At 30.7% G+C, this 9,602-nt stretch overlaps 1 long non-coding RNA gene across 1 annotated transcript; it reads right to left on the bottom strand.

The window, feature by feature from the left end:
- Positions 1–5,766: 5,766 nt before the first annotated feature.
- LOC112749433 (uncharacterized) lies at positions 5,767–9,352 on the bottom strand. The gene is made up of 5 exons (XR_003175098.3): positions 8,625–9,352; positions 7,519–7,604; positions 7,304–7,432; positions 6,923–6,986; positions 5,767–6,030 (listed from the first exon to the last, which is right to left on the bottom strand). It is a non-coding gene; the product is annotated as an uncharacterized lncRNA (long non-coding RNA).
- Positions 9,353–9,602: the final 250 nt, after the last annotated feature.

Raw genomic sequence — 9,602 nt, 5'->3', positions numbered from 1 at the left:
AATGGCAGCGAAAATGATAGCAAAAATTATGGTAGAAAACTTAGGGTTCTATCATAGCAAACTCAGTCTCACATTTTGAAAAATTGAGAAAATTAGGTTTTGTTCCAAAATTTAATTTTAATTAATTATTAGTGGAGGTTTTTTAAATTTCCATAAATAAAATATATTGTGGAAGTTTTTAGAAATTTTTATCAAAATATTTTCTCAAATAAATAAATATTAATTTGTAGTGAAAAAATCTCTTTTATTTTATGTGAGAAATATCTTACTCTTTTAAAAAGCAAAAATAAAAAATATATTAATTAATTAATATGTATTAAATACAATCTTTCTTATATTTTCTATTCAAATACAAAATTATGTTTTCTAATAAAAAAAAGTCCTCTTAAATAAGAGGGGAAAAATAAATACTCCTTTTGAAAATTCAATCCAAACTCCTAAAACTAACTAGTGTCTAGTGATATATTCAGACACAATTTTTTTAAATTTTAGTTGTTATAAATTTTTCTCTTAAGTTTTGGTATCCAGTAAATTTTAAAAATATTTATTTTAATCTTTGTTATTAGTTTATTCAATTAAGTGTTACACCTTACACATTATTAGCATTTAACTTATCACATTAGTAAGTAATGGAACAAACTAAAAGTAAAAATTAAAATATGTATCTTTTAAATTTTACTAGATCAAAACTAAAAATACAATTTCATATAGACCGAAATTTCAAAATGAATATTTAATCCTTCTGAAATTTTTTCTTTTTCTTTTTTGATAAGAATAGTACTAAATTAATATAATTATTAATGGTGGAGAGAGAAACAAAGTTTTTTCTGTCTCTCATAAAATATATTAATTGTTAACAAAAATTGACTAATTATCTTCTTAACAATACTTACAATTAAAGATTTATTAGGTTAATTACGATTATAGAACTATTTGACCAAATTTTTTTTTGCAAATAATAAGAATCAAATTTTAAATTTTTAGGTTATAAAAATATTAATAATTTATCATAAAATTACTTTTTTTTTAAATTTAAATCGATAAAAAAATACAAATAATTATATATCTATCAACCATAAAAATACTTTCCATTTACAAGGAAAAAAGCAAAATTTAATCATATTAAATGGTCAAATAAAGTTAATTATATCAAATGATATTTAAAATTAGGTTTAATTACTCTGTTGGTCTCTATAGTTTCGCGAAATTTTTAATTAGGTCTCTATCCTTTTTTTTCTTTTAATTGGGTCCCTGTACCAATTTTTTTTTTTAATTGAGTCCTTACACTTTTTTTTTCTTTTATTTGAGTCTCTGCACCAATTTTTTTTTTAGTTAGGTCTCTATATAATGAAGCCAATTACTACTAAGAGGGATCTAATTGAAAAAAAAAATTTGGTGTAGGGACTCAATTAAAAAAAAAAGTATAGGAACCAAATTAAAAATTTTGTAAAACTATAGGGACCAACAGAATAATTAAACCTTAAAATTATAATCATGTTATATATACATAAAAAATTGGTCACCAATATAAAATATACATTAAAAATAAATTAAACTATATATATTTATACACAAATATAATAATTAATTTATAGACTAATTTTTGTATGCGCATTAATTCTTTTTAAATTGTTTAATATGTAATTATTTCTAATGAAAAACACTTTATTTTTGCATTCAATGCTTTTCTATAATTAATTTTATAAATTTTACGTTTTGTATGATGCTAAACTCATTAAATGAGGTCTTTTTTTTTTGTTGGACAGCGAATGTATAATCACTTCCGAAAATGCCAATTATACAATTAGAAGTCAACCAACAATTAACAACTACACTACAAAAGATTTTGGAAAGAGTCTCGTTAAGGAGTCAATAGAGTATTTTTACAATATGTATAATTAATGGGCTATTTATTTGGCTCAATATGAGTTAAAAAATGAACATTTTGAATAAAATATTACTAATTTTTCAAACACAATACACCCATATTATCCAGAATAACCATCCAGATATCAGGAATAATAAACATCTGATATTCTACTGAATCGAACATTTCTATATTCCCATTATACACATTGTATAAATACTCCATTGACTCCCTATACTTCCTTTTTTGAAAAAAGTTCGATTTGCATTCACCCAAAGACAGTTAATTTCTGAATGAATAGTTAGTCTTTCTATTTAGTATCTTAACCAATTTCATATAATTTTAAATATTTGAATTATGCAGCATCTAATCACTTTTAAATTTGAAGAGAAAAAATACATATACCACTCCTCTTGTATAATCATAAAAAAAATCTTACTATCATGAGTTTTAAAGGTGCATTTTAAAAACATAAAAAAAATAAAAATTATTAAAAAATATATTATTATACACTTTAAATATAAATTAACCAAATCCTAACAAAAAATATAGGATCGTTTTCTTTTTTAGCATTAAAATTTTCTCTCTCTAATATTAAAACATCTTCTAAAAGTCAAAAAGAAAAATGTATCAATCCACAAAATATGGATAATGTATCTTAAATTTAAATATGACTCTCAATTTCCTGAATAAAGTATTTATTTTTCAGATTCTAGAATATTATAGAGAGAATGTTGTGTCAACGCTGTTGTTAATGCCAATAAGAAAGAAAGAGAAAATGAGAATTTCATACCTTTATAAATAGATGTGTGGGGAGAACACCACCATAAAAAACATACATACATACATACACACACACACACCATTTGTGTTAGTTTTTGCAGCATTGCTTGATGGATAATAACGGTCTTAACTTGTTTTCCGCTCCCCAAGAAAGGAGGGTGTCATTTGCAGAGCTAGCAAGGCAGTATGAGATGGCAGCCAACAACAATGATGATGATATCCCGAAAATGAAGAGGAGGGTGAAACTACAACTGATAGATGATATGAATTCAAGGAAAGCTACATTCAGGAAGAGACGTGCCGGATTGTTGAAGAAGTTGGAGCAGCTCGCCATCCTTTGTGACATTCAGGCTTGTATTGCCATCTTTGGTCCAGGTACAATTTCAATTTCAATTTGAATTTAGATTTAAATTATAACAAATTATATCAACTTCATCCTTCAAAAAGTTAAGTCCATAAGAAAGAAAGAAATCTTTTAGGGTCAGCGATTTTTAATATTTTTGTCATTATTTAACCAGTATAAATATTAAATTAATTTTAACGAATAAAGTTTACTAATTTATATGTACAAATTTTAATAAATATAGGTACAAATTATTTATTTTATATATGCAAAATTCTTATAAATATAAATATAAATTATTGTTCACTAAATGCCGACAACAAATAATAATATTGACACATGAATGATTATATGTCTGACATAAACTAACATGTTCAGGTGACAAGAGTCCTACGGTGTGGCCATCAGTGGAGGAGGCTAAAGAGATCATGGAGAGGTTTGAGGAGATTCCGGAGCCAGAGCGGTCGAGCAGAATGGTAACTCATCAGGAGTACAGGAAACAGAAGGTGATTTGGATGGAGAAGCAACTTGAGAAGCTCAAGAAACTTAACGATCAGAAAGAGATGGCCATCTTCATGCATCAAATCTATAACGAACATAGGCCTGTAACTGATTTTAGCGATGATGAGTTGGACCGTTTTCTCACCTATGTTGACGACAAGTTGAAGGCGGTTAGAAACAACATAATAAGAACCCACCGCTCTGAAGTGTCAATTTCGTTGCAGCCACCGCCGGCGCCGCCATCAGCAGTGGCAGTGCAGCCACTGATTATTTTTGGTGAAGTTGATAGCAGTGTGCAAGATGAACTGTTATTTAATGCAGAGCAACAACAGAAGAATTTAGAAGATGTTGTTCCTAATGATGAACCGGATGATGATTTTTTTGGAGGATTATTCTTTGAAGATGAGAGTAACGGGTCGGTTCTGTTTCCTGTTGGTGATGAGCATGTGTTGGTGGTTCCACCGGCTGAAGCTAATGAAGAATTATTTGGGTTTGGAGATTTCGATGATTCAGTGGATTTTGGTGATCTTGACAATTTTGGTGACCTCACTGTTGGAACTGATGATGATGATGACGATGATGATTTCTTAATTGATGAGTTATTATTGCCTAATCAGGGCAATGCCGCCGGAAATACTAGTAATGATAATCATAAAGGGCTGTGGTAGTTCCATTAAAGAAACCTAAATCCGAGTACTGAAATGAATAAACAATGCTCGTGAATTAAAGCTGCTAGAATGGAAACTTTGCTATTTCTCTCTCTCTAATTAATAATGGAATAAATTTGAACTTGGAAATAAAGAGAGAGAGAAAGAGGGGGTTAATTTATTTTCTTTTAATTATTGTAAGATTATTTTCCTATCTTAAGAATGAAACATGCATGTTATTTCTTCTACACTAATTAGATTTGAGGAGTGATAGGAAGCCAGCAATTTTTGTGTTTTATAACCATTAATTGGCCATTAATAATATTTTTAATAGTATGAGATTATATCCAACAGTAAGAGATCTCTCATTAGACTTTGAAACAAGAGAATTGGATAATTAACATGACACTCGTTCATTTTTTGAAAAGTTGATAAAAAATTTTACATATCTTTTACAAATTAATATTAAGATGGATCAAATCAATACTTAGTGGGTATTCTTATTTCTTAGTGTGGAACTGGAAGGCAGTGTATTTTCTTTCATAAATAAGACAATCCTGACGAGGTGTCCTTATTTTGAGAGACAAATTGGATCTAATCTAAAGTCATTCATCAATTTGACAATTTTATATAACGGTTCTTGCACATAACAACCTCATCATTATGTCTGCTTACTCAACATTGATTAGAAGACTAATTATAATGTAAATTACATGTATCATGTATGTATAGACATGTGAATAAGAGAATATCAATTAATGTGTCAGATAAGGCTTGTAAATATCGTGGTATACGACTATAAGCATTCGAGTTACAATTTGTGCTTATAGTGCATTTGGAAGAATGAATATCAATTAATGTGTTTGACTTATATATTTAATTTATATTTCATGATAATTATTTTACTGTTATTACTATATGTTATAATAATAATTATTTATTTTTTGCAACTATTAAAAGGTTTATACTGTTAATTATATAATTATCGCTAAACTTTTTAATGACAAGGTATATGACGATAGTCTAATCACTATAAAAAAAAAAAAAAAAAGTCTATGATCACGGTAGTTAGTAAGAAGGGTGATCATAAGTTTATGGTCACGATTTTTGACTTATAGTTACGGTTTTTTTACCGTAGTCTATTCTGTCGTGGCTATAGACTTATGGTCACAGTTTTTTTTATCTATAGTCACAGTCGTAGTGTTAAAATTCTGACACTTTAAACCACATTTTTTTACTGTGACCATAGCCTCTATGGTCACCCCACCTTAAAGCCGTGATTATAGCCTTATCTATGGTCACGGTTTTCACTATGACCATAGTCTCTATAGTCACCCCACCTTAAAACCGTGACCATAGCCTTATCTATGGTTCACGGTGGTCATAGCTTCTATGGTCACCCCTTCTTAAAACCGTGACCATAGTCTTATCTATAGCTGGTCATGGTTTTTCGTCGTGACCATAGCCTCTATGGTCACCCCTCCTTAAAACTGTGACCATAACATTATCTATGGTCACCCTATTTTAAAATCGTGACCATAATTTATTCTATTTTCTGAGATTTATTTTTTTAAAGCATAATCAGATCCTAAATTATGATAATCACAAAATAAGTCTAAAAAAAATTTAATAAATCTAAATAATAAAATTTCCATTATAAACTAAATATGTTTTTAATCCAAACAACACAAATCAAAATATGATATCATTTATCTATTACATGTAATACTAGGTAAAAGCTCTTAAAAAAATTACAAAAAATATCAAAATATTATACTATAAAAACCAAAAAATATTTTCTAATAATATAGTACATATTCTTCTCGTCCTTTGAAAACCAAAAAAAAATTCTTCTCTAATTTGTTCGCTTATCTTGTAATGTTTTTCACCTGAAACCCAAAAAAAATTTTGAACAATTGAATATACAGTCAGAAAATTCAGCTCCAAAGCCAGAGAATCCAACAACAGAAAAACTAAACAAAGAATTCAAACTAAATCGAACATACAACCAAAAAATCAACAAATAAATTATTCCAAACTAACCAAATAATTTTTTTTTCTTTTATTTGATAGGAAAAAATAACTTATTAGAAGAGAAGAAAAGAGAACCAAAAAATGAAAAAGAAGAAGGCATGGTATCCTTGCAAAGAAACAAAAAATTAACTGTGATTAAAGTAATATACTAACATATCAATATACTTGAGTGGATACACTTGTCTCGAATAAAACTTTAAATTAAAAAAACTAACTATCAATATACAAGTTTAAATTGATCTAAACCTCAACAACTATATAAAATTTGGTGATTATATTCCCTAACGTAAGCCTATTCAACCATGCCATGCAATTTCTAAGGTGCAGACCCAACTCCCAACGAATATAACCTCATGTCATAACACACCAAACATAAGACATTGAACATAAAAACTACAAACCCAAAAGAAAGACCAAAGCCATAATGAAATTGAACTTAAAACAATGCATCTAAACACTCAAAACAGGCAAACAGCCAAACAAAACCAATAGCTTAGCTAGCTATAATGAAATGTAGAAAGTTAACTCACAAATAATAATTGTTAAAATGCAATACGACAGTATAGAAATGCAATTTGATTCTTAAAATGGCAGCTAATGATTGCTTTCCAAGGAACTAACAACTAGATTCCCCGAATCTATTGCCATTACTGAGATCTAAGACCAAACAAACCAAACTTAAAAAACACTAAATTTAGAAGAACACTAAACCAAACTTAAATCTATTCACAAGGAGATTACAAATACCTTAACCGAATGATTGTCAAGCTGAATTGCTCTCCGAAAATCTTCTTCCACTCTCTCCCAATTACTACAAACAAATAAAGCCGATAATAATAACACAAAAATACCCAAACAGAAGTCAATAAAATAAAATAAAATTAAAAAATTAGGAAGATATGTTATCATATTATATTTACTGGCGCTTAAGATGGCAGAGAGCACGGTTCGTCCAATACAAAGAAACATTAGGGCACAAAATAATTGCCTTGAATCGCCCAAAATAGAAAAACAAACAATGTAATAATCCCAAGAATATTACAAATTTTTCATTTTTTTTTTGAAAGGAAATATGATGATTGATTAATTAAAGGAAAAAGGTTAGAAAAAGATAACAGAGAATGATACCTTCACTTTCAGCAAGGTCAGCTTCTATCTTGAAGAATTCCAAGCCTTTGGTGAAAGTCTTTAATTTACTTTCCATGTCCTCTTCAGTTGAAATATGCCATCTTCTTTTACCAAATTCCACTCAAAAACCTAACCAGAAAATGTCAATTTCCAAAACACTTTAAGTTGAAAAAGTTTTATTATGATGATGACAATTATGATGATTACAAATAAACCTGTGGCATCAAAGTGTGTGCTGCATCCTCGGTCATCGGTCGCAGTTCCTTCAGATTGCATGGCACACACTTCTTATCTCTGAGACCTAACAAAGGGAAAAAAAAGTTATATATGACAACATGAACAATGAGATTATAGAATATAGTGTTTGATAAAACTTGACTCTTTCATGAGATATGAACAAATTAAATATCACACAAAACAAAATATCTCAAATCAGTTTTCATGACACAAAAATCTCAGATAAACATAGGGAATAACGGAAAAATAGAAAAGAAAAAGTATAAAGAAATCTACAAAGCATAATCAGAGAACGTAAAAAGCTCTCTCTTTCTCATATCTTTATAATCCAAACTGCTATCACTTTTTATTTCAATACCTTGCATATCTGCGCAGGTCAGATACTAGTAATCAGATAAAGCAAGATTGTTAGAGAATAATTTAGAGACAGAAAGATCTAAGGAAGCATAGCTTCTAGCACTATAACAAATTGTTGATTAAAGGAGATATAACTGAATCAAGGATATCATATAACTGAATCAAGCAAAGAGCAAATTATCTTTTCAGAACCCCCAAAAAATTAAAATAAACCCCCAATTCATTTCATTTTTATAACTTAGTTGAAAACATTTTAGAGTCAAGAACTTCGATCTGATTTCAATTTAATGAACAAAAACTGTTCCACTTGTATACATATTATAGGAGGCATGTTTTCATTTGACGACAATGAGTATGGTTGGAGTTTGATATCTATTATTTGTTTTGTTATATTATGTTACTAGATTCTATATATTACCAGCTAATTAAGTCTTGTATAAATGTGATTTTGTATTTGTAACTAATTTGTTGCCTTCCTATGTATTCCTATTTTTCATTGCCTGTTATTTTTCTTTTTTTGTTTTCCTTTAACACTAATCATGCAACGCAACAACTACAACACTCCATTATTAAATCATCAGTTATGCAGCAAAAATTCCAAGCATATTTCAAACCAAAAACTCAGAAGTCTATGTCTAACCATATAATCAGAAAAAAGCAACACATTTCACATGAACTTTGTTTTTCAGAGTTCAAAATCACACAAAAAAAAGAAAAAAACACTTACCAGGAACGGCGGCAATGATGGAAACAAAGCACAGCAAAGAGGCGACAGAGAAGTGGCGGAGCGACGACGAATTGCCGACCGGTGAAGGAGCGGCAACTTCGTGCAACCGGTTCGGCGTAACTGGCAACTGGTTCTGGTTCTGCGTTTGAGAAGATGAGGTGGCAACGACGATAGTGACAGTGACGGTTGAGGCGAAACTCACACGAAGGAAGAAGAAGAACGACACGGCGCCGAAGAACGAAACGAAAAGAGGTAGAAGAAGAAGAAGAACGAAACGACGCAGGCGAGCACTGGCGGCAACAACACACAAGGGTTGGAGCAAGACGACGAGGGTTTTGCACCCAGAAGAAGAAAGAGGGCTTGGCTAGCTAAGGTTATCTTTTTTTTTCCAAGTTACGAGGGAATGTGGATTTTGGGAGGGAGAGAGGATTTTGCGTGGGTGTAGGGGCTGCGGTGGCTGCGCCGTTGTGGGTCTGCGCGGGTGTGGGGGGGTTGCAGGGAGCTGCAGTAGTTGTGAGGTCGGATGCGGGGGCTGCGTGGCTGCAGTGGCGGCAAATAGTGCGGTGGCTGCGGGTGGCGGGCTACCGTGCTGGGTGGCTGGGGGATAGGTTTAGTTCATGCTCTGTAGTTTCGGAAAGGAGAGGATAGTGGTGCTGGGTGAGTGTGTTTGTGGTTAGTGTTGGTTTCCTTAGTTTCGTTCTTTAGTTTTAGCCTTTTAGGGTTTTCACGTTTTTTTTTTTTTTTTTCTAATTAAAGCACAAAACTTAATAAGAGTAAATATCCATAATAGTCTCTGAGATTCATGCAATTACTCATAATAATCCCTAAGATTTCAAATTCCCTATTGTAGTCCTCCAGATAGAGTTCCGAGCACTCAAACTAGTCCCTGGCCATATTTTAGGTGATGACTCATCACCAGAATGCTGACGTGGCCTAGGATTGCCACGTGGGACATGTCTAAAACGACGTCGTTTTGGG

Source organism: Arachis hypogaea, chromosome 15 (genome assembly GCF_003086295.3).
Source record: "Arachis hypogaea cultivar Tifrunner chromosome 15, arahy.Tifrunner.gnm2.J5K5, whole genome shotgun sequence".
In the NCBI taxonomy this organism is placed as follows: domain Eukaryota; kingdom Viridiplantae; phylum Streptophyta; class Magnoliopsida; order Fabales; family Fabaceae; genus Arachis; species Arachis hypogaea.
Note: the sequence above shows the minus strand (reverse complement) of the source record. Positions and strands in the feature narration are given on the sequence as shown.